The 19894-nt window shown below is 40.3% G+C and overlaps 1 pseudogene; it reads right to left on the bottom strand.

Annotated features, from left to right (window-relative positions):
- LOC138719112 (chloride channel protein C-like) overlaps positions 1-19894 on the bottom strand; it is an 82000-nt pseudogene that overhangs the window by 25394 nt on the left and 36712 nt on the right.

Below are 19894 nucleotides of genomic sequence, written 5' to 3'. Positions count from 1 at the left end.
AATTTGACCAATAAAATTACCATGTGCATTGATGTAAGTGCATTCATGCTAGTGATCTGCTTTCATTTAATTAGATATATTTAAAATCAGTTTTCAGTGGAACTTTGCATGGCAGGCAAGGCCTACAACTCCTTGCTGTCTCTGTTTCAGTTGAGCACTAAACTGAGTAAGAAATTCTTCTGGTTAAATCAGAAGCCAAAACTTTGGCAGAGTTAGTCTCCATTCAGTATATCTACAAATATTTATATTGACTGTGAGACAACAAGCTTCCAAGCATCCTCAATATCCTTAAATAAGGGGGCATTTCGCTATTTAGTCTAAAGGTCTTTTGATAATACAGCACTTAATGCGAAATGTGTTGTTTGGGTTAGCTGAACGTCTTTGTCACTTATTTCCCAGAGAGGATTTGAAAGCTATATATGTTTAGCAACTACTGTACACTAAAGGCAAATGGATTTCCATGTAGTCTCATAATCTGCTGGGAAACGGACTCTCTCTAATGCTTAAAAAAATGCAGAACAAAAGAAGAAAACAAGGAAAGATAAGAAAGCTTTTATGTTTTGGAAGAGACAGCATGCAGTGGAGGGATATGTCAAACGTTGCAGGGGGTGCCAAGAGCTTACTTCTTTGTTCCTTTATCCCTTACAAAGTTTTTCCCACCAGCACTATCAATAAAAAATGCTAACAAGTTAAAAAAATTAGTTCTTACTAATTTTGCATATATGTAGCTGTTTATACAAGAATGTTTCACTTTAAAAAAAAATAATTATGTTGTGCCTAAGACCTTGTGATAAACAGGTAAAGGATCGTTTGAGTGGCTGGAATTACTCAAACAGCAGCTTAAAAACTACAGCCTCAGCGTACCACGTGTGGAACTGTAGGTAAAAACAGGAAGGTCATAGTTCTTGACTTAGTTTTCACAGTGCAAGTCCAAAACCAAATTTAGGAATTCTGTCTAGCAGCCTATCTTAGCTATGTCAGCATTAAGAGAAGTTCAGGCATCTAAATATTCACAGCTATTGACAATGCTTGCTCACTTCTTCCACCCGAATCGGAAGGCATCTAAACTCGCTTGGTATTTGTATTCAGAACTGTGTATTTCCCCATCTGATTAGCAGTATCCATTGAAACGTCTCAATCCATACAAGCAGATGTCTGGTTACACAGCGGCTTTCAGCCCTTACATATATCAATATGAGTCCATCATAAGGCACTGCACCAGGACCACTTAAGAGCAGTGTCCAACAAACATGACCAGTAGAAGACTACATTTGGTGGAAATGGGGGAGATCCAAAATGTGTTCAGATAAAGGAGACGCTGCAGCATCCAGGCTCTCAGAGTGCCGGGAGCAAACACCCCTCCACAGAGGCTGCTCAGCTGAATGGCCAGGAAGGGAGGAGCCCTGTGAGCAATGCTTAGCCAGCTCCAAAGAGAACACACATAAATGTGTATAAAGGTACACAGAGAGAAAGATCTAAAGACAGATTAGCTACCTTGCTGTCTAATGGGTGGACATACTACTTATTATTACTCCATTCAGAATGGGAATGATTCAGCTATCGTTGTATTTTCCAAATTACTATCAGCCTGCAAGACCTTTTTCCTAAAAGAAAAAAAAAGTGTTAAGCTTGTGTTAAATCCATCTGCCCTGGCACTATAACCAACCAGAGGCAAAGAAAGTCATTTCTCAAAATGACATCAGTACAAGCTATTTAAATTCAAAGAAATATGTCAAACAAACTTCCATAGGAATTAGAGACACAAGTAAATTGAGCACTAAAATAAATACCTCGTGATCTTGCTTATAACTGGACAAATGAGGAAATGCATGTTTTCTGGATGGATCATTGCAAAGCAATTTCTAAGGGAAATTCACAAAATACTAAGCTGGCTCTTGCAGTTTGAATGCAATGACATGATGAGTTTCTCACAAACTTATGCCAAAAAAATCTAATCCAAACTGGAAAGGAGGAAGGAAAGCTCCTATGAGACAGTTTTTATAAAAGCTTCATTCAGGGCCTCCACCCTTGTGTACTGCACCAATCACCTTAGCTTTTCCACTCTTCCCCGTCCAAGAAAGCACTGACTGCTATATTAAAAATGTTGGCTTTAAAAATGTTGGGAACTAACAGTGGCAGCAATACATGTTTTAATAATCACATTATCATATGATCTTTTACAAAAAAATGAGATACAGAAATTTATTTCTAACAAACGACAAAATAAGTAAACTCAATTGAGGTCGATGGGAAAAAATATGAAAAAGATTTCAAATTGCTTCCTCCCTCCAAGAATCAGGCACTTCCTAGTGGAAAAGTGTAGTCAGGTTATTACAACATAATATTGGGTATCTGGAGACACAAATTGCACCCTGCTCTCAGTCCAATAAACAGAAGGCTTGGCACTTATAACCAGGATTTCAAACAAAAGCACTTCTTCCCACTGTACAATCAATCTCCTTGGGAAAGGCATTTAATCCCTCAAACTTCAGCATTCCCATTTCTAAAACAAAGCCCACTCCTTACACCACAAGCCCATTACGAATGATACTTAATTTTTCATAAAAATACTATGAGCTACAACATTCTACATATATTCATCATTTTTAAAAAAACATATTTCTTTAACCCCCACTTCACTAAGTACCATTCATGTGCAGCACATGTTTTTTCCTAGGTTTTGACTTATGGCAAGGACCCACCACTTCAAGTGGAGAATATACATGTGCTTACAACCCAGTTAAAAATAAGATCGTGAATGCTGGTATTGCTTATCTGCTCTTCCAGAAAATGAGTGGTGATCTCTCTGCACCTGACAGTATATTTATAATGAAACAGATCTATATATGCACCTCAAATTCTGAGAAGGGATTTTGTGTGTCTGACTTGCTTTCTTTCTCTCCTTCCTCATCCCCAACATCAAGACTCGGCTTCCTCGGGGTCTTTCCACCTGCTTGTTGCTTTCATTTCCCATTCACCTACTGTCATAAACCCACATATTAGAGGGTAGCAGCTAATAAAACTATGTTCTTGGCTTTATAGCTTTTTATAAAATTACTCCATTCTATGCCGGGTATTTTGCCTTGCTTCTCCTGTGGCTTTTGTACTCTTAGTGCATTGAAGAATAAGCCTCCTTTGTAATTGTGTGAAATAGCATTTAACAGCTGCTTAAAGCTTATATTATTTTTAAAAGGTTATCAAATTTCTCAAATATGCTGAAATTCATTATTTTGTGCCATCTGTTTCTTCTTTGTAAATAAATAACTCTTTCCATCATGACAACCACTATGACAAGCTACTAATAGTTAAGACGGTGTAGCAACACTCGCACACAGAAAAATGACATGTGAACAGCAAAGGATCCCTTTCAGCTTAAAGGGAACTCAGAAACAGTCCCCAGCACCAGAATGAAGATGATATCCTTACATAACTCACAGACACTGAGGTATAACCCTCACATAAATGATGTCTGTGTTCACATACACAGAAAAGACTCCCAGGGGACTTTAGGCAGCTTTGAGCCAGATCCACCATTTCTTGAATGAGTTCAAGCAGTTGTTCAATGACATCTTCATGAGATGGGTTTCTCTGCCATCTCAGCTGGCTTTCCAGTGGGGTGCTGGCTTCATGCAGAAGCTGTCAGTATCTGCCAGATGGTGGCCAGACACCAGAGCAGACTTAACCAATTAGTGGAATACCTCATCTGATGGCTGGATGTGATTTCTTTGTGTGTGTGTGTGTGTGTGCGCGCGCATTCGTGCACCTGCACTATCATATCTGAAGGCTGCAATCATACCCATAGAGGCAACCTATCCTCCCAGGTGAGCCAAATGGGAGTCAGTCTCCTTCTCCCTGGGCCAGCAGAAGCTGTTTCAAGTTTCCCACAGCTGAAAGATGCTGTGGGCATGGTTTATGTAAGGGCTTGCAGGAGCCAGAGTGGCTCTCTTGCTGCCCACCAGCAAGCTGTGAAACACAGGTAATTAGTTCCAGATGCTGCTTCAGCGCCTTTCCTTCTGTGGAAAGTGTGCAGAAGTCAGTTCCTTTGGTTTCCATGTGACTCCCCAGAAACGGAAAACACACCAAAAGTCAGGGTGGATTTATTGTCCCTCCCTCAACATCAGGGAAGGCTTCAGCAGCAACTAAGACATCTGTGGAAAGACTTCTCCATGTTCTGAAGGGATCTGTGCTACACTCAGTAGCAGTGCTTTGGCATAAAAGGGCTGATTTACAATGAACCTTACAGCAAGAAGCAGAAACCCATATTTAATTCCCGTCCACTGTCACAGCATGGTCAATACTTGCAGCAGGTTTGTCAACCAACCTGATGAAAGTTCCATTGAGACTGTAACTGGGACCTTGCTTTGGATAGGTGAGAGAAGGACCTTATGACGGAAACCAGAGGAATAGGATAGTTGCTTCAAAATTCACTATATTTGTTCCACCTGTTTGTGCCTCCATATTTTCTCCCTAAGGTTTTGACAAACTGCATTAAACCAGTCTTTCAAACTTCTTATACATTTGTTTCTCTTAAAAATCTTGCTACAGGAAAGCCATTTCCCTCACTGCTTCTGACAATTATAATAAAAGCAGATCATGTAGCTGCATCTACCTGATAATTTACAGTACAACATTCACTTGTAAATTAGCACACTGTGATCACAATCAGTACATAACCTCAGTAGAACTTGCCATATACATTTCACATACTTGCAGGCAGGGAGAATACAGTTGTAATTGCTTGTGAAAAAAATGGAGTGATAGAGAAGCTGAGCCTGTAGTTTTCAGACATCAGAAAATAAAATTTTTTAGAGCCTAAAAGCATTCCAGTGTAAAACATTTTGGGCTCATGGAAAGGTAATTATGCAAATATATAGGTCCTGTGTAAACATTAAAGTATTTACAGGGTCCTCCAAGGATCTCAGTCAGGCAGCTTCTTGGCTCGTCTTCACTATCCTTGTCATTATTTTTCTGTATTCATGCTTCTTTTGTATACACTTAGTTATGACGAGTGCTGTAACTACCAATACATTTCCAAGCACAGCAGGTCAGCAGTGAGCTACTTGGCCTCCAGCCCTCTCTATCAAAGGAGAGTGCTGCTGGCCAGGTCTCTGTGAGACCTCTTCTCAGCCAGCTCCACAGTTGCTCCTCATCCACTGGTCTGTGTAAGCCTGCAGCTCCTAACTTTGAGGTCATAGCGCCAGCTCAAGCTCTCATCCTGGACATTTTAGGAAAGAGAATGGCTAAGAGTGGGAAAGGTTTACTTTAGGTTGGAGAAAGGGTTCTATCTGTTGGTATTTATTGTAGCATGGGAAGAATGATTTGTTCTATTTGTTCAGATTCTGCCCCAAAAATAAACAGTAATGCAACCAGAATCTTGGACATCTCTATATGTTTTTTACCAACCTTTAAAAAGTCATTTGATTCATGTAGTACCTTTAGGTAGCAGTTTCATTAAATAGAAATTAAATAAAAATTTGAGTAGTTAAAAAATCATCCTCTAGAGTTCACAAGAAAGGCTTTTTGTTTAAGAACTTGATGATACTTGGCAAAGACAACAGACACCAAAAGTCATATGAGCAGTCACTTCCCTTTAGTTGCCTCCTTTCCTCCGCATAGCCATCCTCTTCCTGCATCATCTGAATATTAATATTAATACAATACAATTACACTGTTTGCATGTGACTTTTTTCCTAAGAGACGTTACTCAAACTCGGACACTGAAATCACTTCATGCTAAATTTGAAATTTTGGGTGAAATTTAATGGTAAAAAAATTCTGAGAAATCAATGTCTCTGGTCTCTGAAGATTAAGACTAAAAAGGCCCATTAGGTCATTTTTGTAGATCAATGTCGCCGAGTCTTGGTTTTTTCTAACATTCTGTAAAGAGAGATCTCCTGAAAACTACAAAGCTAAGTAGCCTTGTTCACTACCACAGAGCTAAAAGTGCATCAGTAAGGTGAGTATTTGCGTTAATATACAGCAGTAACTCTGCCCAGCTGGAAGTCTGCCTTTCATTTATGTTTGATTTAAGAAAATCTTCTTCACAGAAATTCATGTACATCAAGATTTCACTTTTTTTTAGGAGCAGTTCTGGGTAATTTGGAGCCAAGCACAGTGAAGCAAGCCAGTATCAGCCTCTTGCCATGCTAAAATGATTGCAAAGGTCGGCAACCTGGTATTTCCCATAGAGATCTGGGGGAGTTGGTGCAAGGCCGTGAGGCAGCAATAAGTCCTTTCACCCATCCCACATGGGCACCACCAACCCCACATCAAAATCAAAGCAAGGCCATGCTGCTGTTCTTCCACACACGTAAAGGGACATCTGGCTCTACCAGAGTATTTTTGTCAGGCCAATACTGCCATTTAAGGCTCCATACAGTTGCTTCTCAGGTAGCGGGACCACACTAAACTCAAAAGCCAGCACAGGACAATAGGCATAAAAAGGCAATAAAAATGGTTCTTCGCTATGTTTGCTTAAGCCTGACACAGAGACAACTTAAAATTCAAATGTACTTTTTATAAATCTCACCCACATCTCAACACCTTCCCTCCATCTTTCCTGTAGCAGCCAGGATTCTCCCCAGACAAAGCATGGCTTTGTTATAGCAGCTCCCTTTTTTCCTTTCTGCAGCCAGAGCAGGGCCCAGCTTCCACCTCGAACACTCTACAAAAGATGGGCTGGATGTCCTCAGATGCAAAAACATTGCCAAGTCCACCCATTAATGATGCCTCTCAGGATGACCAAGTAGCCATAAAATATGACAGCTTCTCAAAGAGGTGAGATGGGATGTATCACGTTTCATCAAGATACATAAGGAATCTTAAGGTAGTTGCTAGTCTAGGTCCAAACCAAAGCCACCACCCTCCACCCCAAAATCTGTTGATTTTCAAAATCTGAAGTCTCATCTAAAAAGATCCCTAATTACTACAATTTTTATAACAGGCCAAACCAGGACTGTGGATCCCAAATAACCCTCAAACTCAGGTTGACTCAAATTCTGGATCCAATGTCTGCGGTGTGTGCTAAGGCAAAACTAGAAGGGAGACACTAAAAAAAAAAAATCAGCCTTGCTCCATGGATCTTTAATACAGGGCCACCTCTGATACAAAAATATGAGAGCACGATAATATATATCCCATCCAAAATTCTTGGCTCCCAATACCAGCTTTATATGGTATACAACACAGAAACACCCAGGAGATGCTATAAGAACTTTGACAAGGCTAATATTAAGCTAGAACAAAACAGAACTACTGGCACCAGCTCCACTCAGCTCTTAAGTAAACTTGTCCCGTTAAAAAGTATCCTCTTAGATATTTTCTCTCTGAAGTGCATAGTAGCTTATAAAAAGCAGGAAGGGTTGCCAAGTTGTAGATGTGTTCAAGTACTCCTTACCCTCATTAAAGAACATTCCCTGGCAGCCAGCAGCTTTGAGTGTTCCAGTGAACCAGATTTTATAGGGGGTGGGGGATTTACTGTGGTGTGTGATATAACTGGAAAACACGGTGTGCCGTAGCAGTCCTGTACTAGATACAGCTGTGTTTGGAGCATTATCACCCAACACAGAACACAAAAAGCAGGGTGATCAATGAGGTTCCAAAAAATAACAAGTATTAAGTGAAAAAAAATCTCAGTGCTCTCTGGTCCATAGGAAGAAAAGTGTCAAGAGATGCCAGTGCCTAAATATGACTTAGATAGTGAAATACCACTAAGGATCTAGGGCTCACTTCCACCAGTTTCACATATAAATATTTACAGAGCTGTCTTCATAGTGAGTATGTACATAATTTAGCTTCTTAATGTACCCACTGACTTCTGCAGCAGTTAGGAGTTAAACTGTTTTATGGATCTAGGCCTAAACCCACTCTTTGCCTTACTCATGTAAAGTGTCTAACATATCTTCCATCTGGGGATATCATCCAGTCCTGGAAGAGAAATCAACAAATGATTGAACGTGGGTCTTCTTATCCTTAACACTGATGAAGAACTGGGAAAGAAGATGTGCACTTTCTTTCTAATAGTATGAGTGCCAAGGACTTAAAAACATGTGTTCTTTTGACTGTCTTATTTATCCTCCCTGCTACCAACCACGCACTGGTTTCCAAAGGCAAAAGGACCCAAATTTATGTGGCATTTCTATAGCTTTTAAGGAAGCTGTTAGTTATCCAAGTCTTTCCCTCTGCATAAACAAAGATAATTTATCACCTGTTTATAAACACACGCTAGCTACCAGTTCCCACAGAGCTGACCTCTGTCCCTGCTACAATTCATGGAATCCAGCAATGCACAGTTCATGTATTTTGCCAACTTACGGAATAATTAATGTTGAACAAAGAGGATGTAGATCCTGTCATACATGTAACCATGCCACCTAAACTTTGCCAGAGCAGTAATCGTGTTTGCAAATCCTCAACACACCTGAAACAAACAAAGGAAGAAGATAGCCTGTGCAAAATGACATCTGGGTATAAGCATCTGAAGATCAAAAATACTCCCAAAGTGTAGCAAATAAGTGGAACTTAAAAACAGTAGAGCCTCACATACTCTGGGTGGTCACTCTGAGATAAAAGAAAGACTAGAGAAGCAGACAGACAGGCTCCCACAGCATCTCGTTAGCTGCAGATCATCTAGTCCAACCCCTGTTAAAGCAGGTTCACCTACATCAAGTTGCATAGGATTGCATCCCGGTGGGTTCTCAATACCTCCTGAGAAGAAGATGCTATGTCTCTGAGTAGCCTAATTCCAGTGCTTTGTCTATTTCTCATGCTAGGTAAAGTAATAGGATCCTTGTTTTGGAATTCTTACAAAGACAACATGTTAGGGTTCATAACTTGTCTCAATTACGACTTTTTTTACTTTAAGAGGCAGATTATAAATCCAGAGTTTCCTTGAGTCAACATTCAGGGTTGCCATTAGACAGATCTAGGGATCAGTCCAAATCCTGGTGGTTTAAAGTGTCTGAATGGTGAAGCTTCATCTCTTTGCAAAGACACCAAGGTAACAGAGCATGCAAGAAGTATGCTGCAGAGACCAAGAAATGGGCCAGTGCATAAAATCATAGAATGGAAGGATTTGGATTGGAAGGAACCTTTCAAGACCATCTTGTTCCAATCCCCCAACTGTGGATATGGACATCTTTCACTATATCAAATAGCTCAAAGCCTCATCCAGACTGACACTGAACACTTCCAAAGGCATTCTGTTCCAGTCTCATCACCTGCATCACAAAAAAAAATTCTTCACCTTGTCCCATCTAAACCTACTTTATTTTAGTTTAAAATCATTGTCCCTTGTTCTATCACCATAGGCCCTAGTAAAAGTTTGTTTCCAACTTTTCTATAAACTCCCTTTAAGTCTTGAAAACCTGCAATTAGGTATCACCAGAGCCTTCTCTTCTCCAGTCTGGACAATCCCACCTCTTTCAGCCTTTCTTCACAGGAGAGGTGCTCCAGCCCTCTGACCATTTTCATGGCCCTCCTCTGGACCCACTCTAAAAAGTCCATGTTTTTCTTGTTCTGGGGACCCCAGAGCTTGGAGTAGAGGGAGAGAATCATCTTCCTCGACCTGCTGGCCATGCTTCTGTTTATGCAGCCCAGGATACGATTGGCTCTCTAGGTTGCAATCACATATTGCCAGCTCATATACAACATTTCATAGACCAATATTCCCAAGTCCTTCGCCACAAGGCTGCTTTCAATCCATTCATTATAATGTCTGTGCTGATATTGGTCATTGCCCCAACCCAAGTGCAGGACCTGGCTGAACTTCATGAGGTTCACTCCTCAAGCTTGTCAAGGTCCCTCTGAATGGCATCCTTTTCCTCAAACGCAGTACTCAGCTTGGTGTCATCCACAAACTTGCTGAAGGTGCAACCTCATTGCCTATGTCATTAATAAAGACATTGAATTGTACCAGTTCCAACACAGGCCCCTGAGAGGCACCACTTGTTATTGATCTCCATTTGGAAACTGAGCCACTGACTGCAACTCATTGGCTGTAGCCATCCAGCTAATTCCTTATCCATCGAACAAATCCACCCATCAAACCCATTTCTCTGTCAAATTTATCAACAAGGATGTTGTACAGAACTGCATCAAAAGACTTGCAGAAGTTCAAGCAGATAACACCTGCAGCTCTGCTCTTGTCCAATGATGCAGTCACTCGATTATAGGAAGCCACTGGATCAATCAGGCATGATTTGCCCCTTGTGAAGCCATATTGTCTGTATTTAATCACCATGCTGTCTTCCATATGCCTTGACGTAGCTTCCAGGAAGGTCTGTTTCCCAGGCATAGAGGTGAGGCTGACTGGCTGGTAGTTCCCAGGGTCCTCGTTTTTACCCTTCTTAAAAATAAGTGTGATATTTCCCTTTTTCCAGTCACTGGGGACATCACCTGACTGCCAAGACTTTTAAAATATGACAGAGCAGCTCAGCAACTACATCTGCCAGTTCAGATGTGTATCAGCCTGTTCAGACTATGTCTAAGAGGATTCAGACCAAAACTTGGCAGCATGTGAAATGTCTAGCTATAAAAATCTTTACCAAGTTGTGATACTATGTATTTTGCTTTATAGTATCAGTATATGCTGTGACCAAGTTATCCAGAGACTTCCTTTAATGTTTCTGGACAGGAAAGGGAACAGAGTGGGAGAGAAATGAAATTACATATATATATATAAATGAATATATAGATATATCAATATATAAATATTTGTCCTTCAAGTGAATAAGACCTCAGTCTGAACCAGGAAAGTTCCTCTAATTCTTTCCATGGACTTGTCCTCTAGCTGAAATACCATGGGAAACTTTATGACTTCTTCCCCTCTGTTTTATCTGCCATGATACATATAGAAGTCATCCATAATGTCACAGATTGTTTTTACTTCCTTCTACCACATTGCTGGCTTTTTTTCCTCTCATGTCAAATACAGTTAGACTATACCCAGTATTCAATGTGCCTGCTAAAAACTTTCAGATACAGTTACCTTTGGAAGAAAGTTATAAAATGTGGACAGAATGAGTCACCAATACTTAATTCTTCCACAAGGTCATTTGAAATCAAAAGTTTGCCCAGTAGGCCTTAGTACTGGGAGAAGTGATAGCTTTGCTTATGGATATATACTGCCCAAATATCCCTCAAGGAAAAACAAGAAGTCTTCACATGGCAAATAATAAATATAAATTAAGTAATATAAATTAATTTTTGCTTCTATTTCTTCACCTTATTACCTAATTTATTCCTACAGAATATCTTAATGAATCAGCATTTCTGCTAATTATTCTATAGAGAACAATAGTACAGACTTCTCACTACCTACAGATAAACATAGACCTGGCACCTACATTTAGGAAAGAATAAGGTTCTTATTATTGATTATAAATGCCCATGAACAGACTGATGTTCTTGATACTGGCTCAAACATTACAAGGTGGTGATTAACATAAATTAAAAATTAAGCGCTATAACTTTTTTCCAAGCTATTCTTTTAGTCTATAGTCAAAGAAGGCACTTCCAGAAGACAAATCATCCTACCTGCCTTAAACGGCGACCTCTGGATGGCAGGAACCCTTGCCTGAAAATGTATGTCTTATGGTACCAAATGCACATGAAACCTAGACGAGTAATCCAGAAGTTGGGTAAGGCAAATTCCACCATAAGGGACTCTATATACTCTGTTGTTATTCCTCTGGTCTATGGCACTTGTTCACAAGAAAGTGTCACAACTGTCTGAAAACCTCTATTTGATTCTCCATTGCACCAACTGTACCACTATTAAACAGTATCTAACTAGGCATTACAGCGAACTTACTGCTCCTCTCAGGACTCTGGTGACAGTTGTAATTCAGATCCTACCATAACCTTGAAAAGAAAGAGATTCTCATTTGTTCTGTTTGCACAGCATATTGTGTTGTGGGGATGCTGTTGAGGATCAGGGCCTCCTTTTACTCCTTTGTCCTTCCAAGCTCCAGGTCTCAGAGAACCCACACAATCTTAACACAGAAAACTCACAGATCAGCAGGATAAAAGACCTCACCATTTTGTCCTGTGACAAACAAAAAGCTCCACTTCCAAGCAGGGAATCAGTTTCAGCTTCAGGAGGGAACTGTACAGAGATGCGCTGAACAAGTCACCGACCATCTTGGCCACCATGATAGCTACCATTACCACTAGCAAGGATTGGACATCATTTGTTTTCTCTACCTATGGAGAAAAGAGAACAAAGACCAGGAGACAATAGCAATGGTCCAGGCAATGGACTACCTACTTTTTTCACAAGGGAATGGGAAGAAATTCAGTGTGCTAAAAGTGGAAGGGTGCAACCCCTTCTTTTGCTGGGGTTAATCAATCAACAGTTCCATCAGACTGATGCAGTGACAGCTCCCCCTCCTCTTCCTATCAGCTTGAAGTACCGCACTTCGATTTAAAACTCACATCTGAGTCTCATTATTTCAGGTGGCTTGTGATAATTTTGAAGTATCAGAGAAGGGTAAGTAGAGATGGAATAGCCAGATTGCTTAAAATAGCTTGGCATTATGACAAATATTAAAAAATGCAAACAAATCCAAATATTTTTTCTTTCTTGCTGAGCTCAGGAGATATAAAATTGTTTTCCCATACTGCTACTTCCTGACAGGATAAGCTTCTTGTACAAACATAGTCTTCAAGAATGCCAGAAAATGGAATAAGAAGCTTTCAACAGAAGCCCAGTGCAGGAGATCAGGCAGCAGCAACATCACAGAGCTACCATGCTGAACAATGTGCAGCGGTACAAGAATGATGCAGGCACCTCTGTCCCCATGATCACAAATCTATGAAAGTTGCATTGCAGCGCGTGTTGTAGAGAAATGGTATCTCACCTAAAACATCTCACCTAAGTATACTTGCACTTTCTACCTATATAGTGAGGGTATGCTCAGATGGGTGGCAAAGAATATAGCATGTTTTAATACTTTATCCCCCTCCAAGTACTCGTTTTTTCCGCTGTTGGATACAGCCACCATGACAGTATTGTTATCTCACTGCAGGACAAAGGTAGACTGATTTCATTTGATCGACTCCTACAAATGTCTAACAGCTGTGGTGGCAGTGACTTAATGAAGCACATCAATACAACTGCCTTTGAATAAAGGATTCAGAATGAATCCTTGTACACAAAGTAGAGAGCAACGTGAATGCACTTAACACTGCTTATGCCCGGTTCACAAGGAAGTCAAATATTTTTCATGGTGAAAATGAATGCACAAAAATATTCTTTCACAAGTCTTTTTAGTAAAGAATGCTATCTCCTTTCGCTTCTCACTACTTCTTCTACCATTGCATCCTATTAAAAAAAGGATATTCATCAGCAATTATTCTGGGAATAAATATGCAAACTTTCCTCATAACACTAAGAGGCTTTTGCCCAGAAAATTCTCTCCAATACAGAAAAGTGAATTGCAGCACATGGCTATTTAATAGACCTCATTAACTAGAGATTGTGAAGTACAACAAGAATCTACACTCGAAGAATGCCAATAAACACATTTCTGCCTGATAAATTGTAGCAGATTTATCCAGGCTTGTAATTTCACCCCCCTTCTGTCTTTGTTACGGGTTTGGAAAGATAACATCCAGGATGATTTACAGTATATCCCAGCAAGGGACTCACATGGCATGGTCAGCTACGTACAACAGGGTCGTGCAACTGTCTGTTCTGCCCGGACATAGCCAGGGATTTCTAATAATACCACAACATTCTTTGAATGTCTCTTTAAATCTAGTGTTCAACTGTTTTATTTTAAAACACCAGGAACATGTCAGTTGAAAGGAAAACAGCAAATGTGGGATTTTAAGAATTGCTTCATCATGTCTGCCACAACTCATTCACACAGATGGAGACTCTTTTATTGTGGATTCCTTTTAAGGTTTTTTTTTTTTAAATATCTTGCTATGAAGAACTCTTCTGGAATAAAACATTAAAAATTAATATTAAAAAATCTGAAAAGTGATAAAAGCACTATAAATTTAAAAACTCTTGAAACTCAAACTCTAAAAAACACTTTCAAGTGATTGCTTTAACCTATACAGAAAATCTCCAGAACAGCAAGAACCAGAGCCTGGCTTTCCAGGCTCCCCTCCTTGTTTTTTATCCCATTTTATCCCTTCCTCCTACCCTCCAGCAGGAACACTCAAGCTGGCCTGGGCCAGACTCTCATCCTTTATTGTCGCAAACATTCAGGAGCATTTTACATCTGCTACTGAGAAACTCTGAGGCTTGTGTTCATTTTCCCCAGCCCTGTGGCCCTCCTGAATGCTGGGATCTGGGTGGGGATGGCTTCTCTCTACAACGCTGCATTGAGCACTCAGAGAAAGTGCCTCTGGGTTCAGCATCAGACTTCACTTCCTCCAAGAGTTAATGTCTGTCAAGCAGAAATGCTGTTTATCTTTGGCAGGCTAGTACAGCTGAGGTCATTAAAGAAAGACATGTTAAAAGCATTTTGAGCACTATCTTCTGTATGTAAGCAAATTTAAACTTTGGCCAAAATATTTCTGATAGACTTGTCCTGAACTTTCACTACAGATGGAAACTGGAGAGGCGATTTTTTGTTGTATGAAATTTTCTTGGAAATAGACAATATCATAAAGCAAATCTGCAGACCACTTAGAAATCAATAATACACTTGAATCATGAGCCTGAAAAACAGCTAAAATAATTTCTAAAATTTCAAGAAAGCTTTGCATTAAAATTTAACACATTACATGACCTTAACATAAAGTGAAGCTATACACTTATTATAGATATGTAAGAGCAGCAGTCTAAAGCAAAATTTTTATTCAAAAATTTACCACATCCAAGTCATAGAATCATAGAATCATCAGGTTGAAAAGACCTCTTGGATCATTGAGTCTAACCATTCCTATCAATCACTAAACCATGTCCCTCAGCACCTCGTCTACCTGTCTTTTAAATACCCCCAGGGATGATGACCCAACCACCTCCCTGGGCAGCCTGTTCCAGTACCCAATGATCCTTTCTGTGAAAAATCTCTTTCTTTCTGAAGCTCCCCTGGCACAATTTGAGGCCATTCCCCCTTGTCCTGTCCCCTGTCACTTGGGAGAAAAGGCCAGTACCCTCCTCTCTACAACCTCCTTTCAGGTAGTTGTAGAGAGCAATGAGGTCTCCCCTCAGCCTCCTCTTCTCCAGGCTAAACAACCCCAGCTCCCTCAGCCGCTCCTTGCAAGACTTGTTCTCCAGCCCCTTCACCAGCTTCGTTGCTCTTCTCTGGACTCGTTCCAGAGCCTCAACATCCTTCTTGTGGTGAGGGGCCCAGAACTGAACACAGGATTCAAGGTCTGGTCCCACCAGTGCTGAGTACAGAGGGAGAATAACCTCCCTGGAGCTGCTGGTCACGCCGTTTCTGATACAAGCCAAGATGCCATTGGCCTTCTTGGCCACCTGGGCACACTGCTGGCTCATGTTCAGTCACTGTCAACCAACACCCCCAGGTCTTTCTCCTCCAGGCAGCTTTCAAGTCAGACTTCTCCTAGTCTGTAGCACTGCATAGGGTTGTTTTGCCCCAAGTGCAGGACCCGGCATTTGGCCTTGTTAAACCTCATGCCATTGCTTCAACCTTGTTGAACCTCATGCTGAGGCCCAGCGGTCCAGCCTGTTCAGAGCCTCCCTACCCTCCAGCAGATCCATGCTTCCACCCAGCTTAGTATCATCTGCAAACTTGCTAAGGGTGCACTCAATGCCTTCATCCAGGTCATTGATAAAGACATTGAACAGGGCTGGACCCAGGACTGAGCCCTGGGGGACACCACTTGTGACCAGCCTCCAGCTGGAGTTCACACCATTTACCACCACTCTTTGGGCCTGGTCATGCAACCAGTTTTCCACGCAAGAGAGTGTGCACCTGGTCCAGGCCAGTGGCAGCCAGTTTCCTAAGCAGAATGCTGTGAAAAACTGTCAAAGGCTTTACTGAAGTATTTGGAAAGGTAAAGAAATTCTTATTTCCTACTTACTGAGGATTCTCAAGTTCTAGGAGAAGATTTCTTAGTTACAAAAGCATATCAAATACAAGAACAAACTCCAGAGATGAACTAAGAAATACCAGGGAAGAGAGTCACAACAAAAAGATTCACACACAAAAGATGTAATCACTTGTATAAAAAACAGTATGTTGTTCTTAGTGCTGAAGAAAAAGGGAAAATTTCTTAAAATCTGCCTGAAACACGTAGCTAAGACCTAAGTCCATTAATGACAAGGATAATGGCAAAGCAGCAGCAAAGTTCTCCTCAGGGTATCTTGATAAAACTCAAAGAAGCACAAGTTAATCTAAGAACTCTACTAGATTCAGGACACCTTATATAAACGTATGGACACACAAACCTACATACACACATATACATGATCTTCATAAGGCTTTATTAGTATTCCATGTTTAAAGAAGGGCCATCTGCTCCCTGCCAAGAGAGACAAAGTGCTGAGCCTCGGGACTCAGCTGGATGAGGAAGACAGCGCACGTTGAGCGTGCATGAGTATGAATTTACTGTGTATTAGCTACTCTGCACTAACTGCTTATTTGGGCACACTTGGTGCTTGGGAAGTGAAAAACAACATACTTCACCTTCAGAAAGGAACCTGCCCAATTCACACAGAATTACTCTTAAAGTTAACCTGAACAAAAGTATTCTTAGTAGGTTCTAGAAGCATCCATACAGGGAATTAGTGCCAAGTAACTAGCAGGCTGTAAATTCACACTGGAGCTCCCTGCATACTAATTGTGCTGGCAGACAAGCCCTTATAAGCATGGAACAGCAGCCCAGCAAGCCCAGCCATAACCCAGGAGCCTATGTGGTCCAGAGCTAGAAGATAATGCAGCCTCTCCTTTAAAAATACCCATCTGTTCAAACCAGTTCCTAGGGAATCCAAGAAAGGAACAAATTATGCAGAGTATTAAGAGGGAGAAATAAAATAAAGGTGACAAAAACAGAGGAAGGGAGCGGGGAATTTGGGGGCAGTCACCACATGCCTACAACTCTTCAGCCATTAAACGTGATGTTTCATTTATTGATATTCATTCTAAACCTGTATTTTAAAGGCTGCTCTATAGGATGCAATTTACTTTCTGTGCATATTGCCAGGTTTTTTTTTGTCCTTTTGATCCTACGTGTGCAGCAGGCTGTGCCAAAAATGTTTTTGCCGAGGGCACATAGCTATGCAAAACCAGCAGCACTAATAGGCGCTGGAAGCACTCAGCACTGACACTTCATACATCAGCAGCCTAGTAAATTGCACCTATTTTTTTTCCATATTCCCTCTACATACAAAATCTTTAAAAATGTCATTTACACACATACGCACACAAACCACAATTAATTTATTAGCACAGTTATTCAAACCTTTTTAAATATCTTCTTTGTCACTGGAGGCATTTTTCAATAGCCCCCATGGTCCCGAGTTTCTCAGGCTTCCACATCATTATAATCTATTAGCCACCTTCATGTTAGCTCTGTTTTATTATGTAACACATAATTATGCATTTCATTAACAGCATCACCAGGCACGATACATCAAAGAGAGAAAGGCAGCTGCCCAGGAAATTCAAAAACATGCAGTTTACTTAAAGCTCACTCAAAACCCCTCCCCCACTTCTTAATGTAATGGTGGTTAACATGTTTCAAAGGTTTTACTCCAGCTCACAGAACTGCATCCAAACAACCTCATTAGGCTGCTGATAAAGTGAATATTCCCTGACTACTTGTTATTTCCAATGATGTAAAAGGACAGATCATCAGCCAGCTATATAGTGCAAATCAATTTTCTTTCTTCTAATGAAAACCCATTTGACGAGAGACTTCTCTTGCTACTTACAAATGCTTACAATGATAAATGCAGAAGAGAGGACCTATCAAAAAGGAAGAAAAAAAAAAAGAGGATTTTTTTTCATTTATAGTCAAGTTCATCTCTCAAGATTTCTTCAAATAGAAGAGCTGCCAGGCAAATTGAAAAAAAAAAACAAAAACAAAAGACAGTCTATTTCCTTCCCATGAAACAAAGACAGTCATCTATGCTAGAAATAAACTCTCCAAAAGAAATACTTTTGCCATTCTTCTCAAGGTTGCAGACACTTAATTGAAAAGCCTGGAATTTGGAAAATATTTGGAGAAAAAAAAAAAAAGCAGCTGCTGGAAAAAGGTACAGAACAATATGTCTGAGAGTGAGTTCAAAAAGGGAGCGAATGGGAAGGTACATAAAATCTTGGTACTACCAGCCAAGTCCAATAGTTTTGGAGTTGAGGATATGGTAGGCATAAAACACTAGCTCTGGGTGAAATTTCTCATTCTCCATGCCACCAAATTGTGGAAGAGTGCACACTTCCCCAGCAAAGCAACTTTTATTTCTCTCACATACAATCAGAACTTCTTCCATTTGAAATTTTTGCTACTATTGATTAAAGACACCAAGAAAAAAAATCATTCATGGTCAACAGAACATTTACAAAGGGTTGAGGGCTTATAGCCAGCAGAAAACCTTTGATCATTTTTTACTTGTTCAGGAGCAAATGCCAACAAGGTTGCAAAGTAATCCCTTGATCTAAAGAAGGGAAGGAGAAAACAATTCTCTCTTCACAGCAGTAAAAGAATTGCTTATGCAGCTTTCTTAAGAATAGGAGTTTATGCAAATAACATTTCACAGGATTAAGTTATTTGTATTGTCACAACCATTTCATAAACAATGCAGATCTGTATTTCAATTTCTCTAGATTATGAACTGCTAGTCCTTTGTAACCTGTGTTGAACACTTGAGTTACTTTACTTCCCACCTAAAAATATCCTGACAAAGCTATGAATTAAACTGTCGTCATCATGATCTGCTATTTTGATCTGGGATTATGCCAAAAGAGGCACCTTCTTCAAGTACTCATCTAGCGTACTACTCCCTCCCTGAACATCCATTAATCTCTCTTTTTACAAGTAAATGAAAAATACTTCTTTCCTGCACACTTCACCTTTAAAGAAATCCTTTACAGTCCTATGACTACATCTATTAACTCAAATCACTTTATTGTATCTCCTTATCACTCATCACCATCACTGCTGGAAATTTTTGAAGTGGGATGCTGCAATATAGTAAACTTACATCTCCTAAAAATGCAGTATTGTCATGCTAGCCCTAAAAATTAATGCATTCAAGTTCCCTCACCGCTGAAAATGATTATTTCTTGCAGCCTCAGGCACGCGAAGCTGTGCATCCCACTCTACAAAGGGTGGCACACCCAGTGTAGGTTCACTGTGAGGACTTCCTGCCAAACCCTGTTGCCAGGAGGATTGCACAATTAGTGGGATTCTTCCTCTCCCAGAGCTCAACTCCATTAACCATTCCAGGCCACTACAAGAAGCAGGCAGCTTCTAGCACCCTAGTGTTTAATTAATGCCAAGACAGAGCATACTTTATCATAGGGTGTGTACTTTTTAAGTAAAGAAGTTCTAATTAATCACACTCGTGCATTGCTTCTTAATTCACTTTAATATGTAATGCTCATTGAGATCTAGTCTGAGTTTTCTCTGATGTGGATTTAAATATTTGTGTGAGATTTTTCTGAAGACAACGAGCATTCCATTGATGACTTCCTTGCTAAAGGAGAGAACAAATTTTTCTAATTCCATGACCTGGTACAGCAGCAGGAGATTGCTAAAGAGAACATCAAAATACCCAACACAACTAAGTAATCCCTGGAAGCATAACAAAATTCTTTGAGCCTCAGTCCTTCGGATCTTGGATGGAAGATGCTATGCAAATATTTGATTTCTTGTTTCAGTCCCTCAAGGCCTATAAATACACCTGTTTTGACAGGTTGTGGTAATGGATGCAAGCGATATCGGAAACAGTATAAGTGATAGCACT

The sequence above is a fragment of the Phaenicophaeus curvirostris genome, chromosome 3 (assembly GCF_032191515.1).
Source record: "Phaenicophaeus curvirostris isolate KB17595 chromosome 3, BPBGC_Pcur_1.0, whole genome shotgun sequence".
NCBI lineage: Eukaryota > Metazoa > Chordata > Aves > Cuculiformes > Cuculidae > Phaenicophaeus > Phaenicophaeus curvirostris.
The sequence above is the reverse complement of the archived record's forward strand: the minus strand, read 5'-3'. Positions and strand labels throughout refer to the sequence as shown.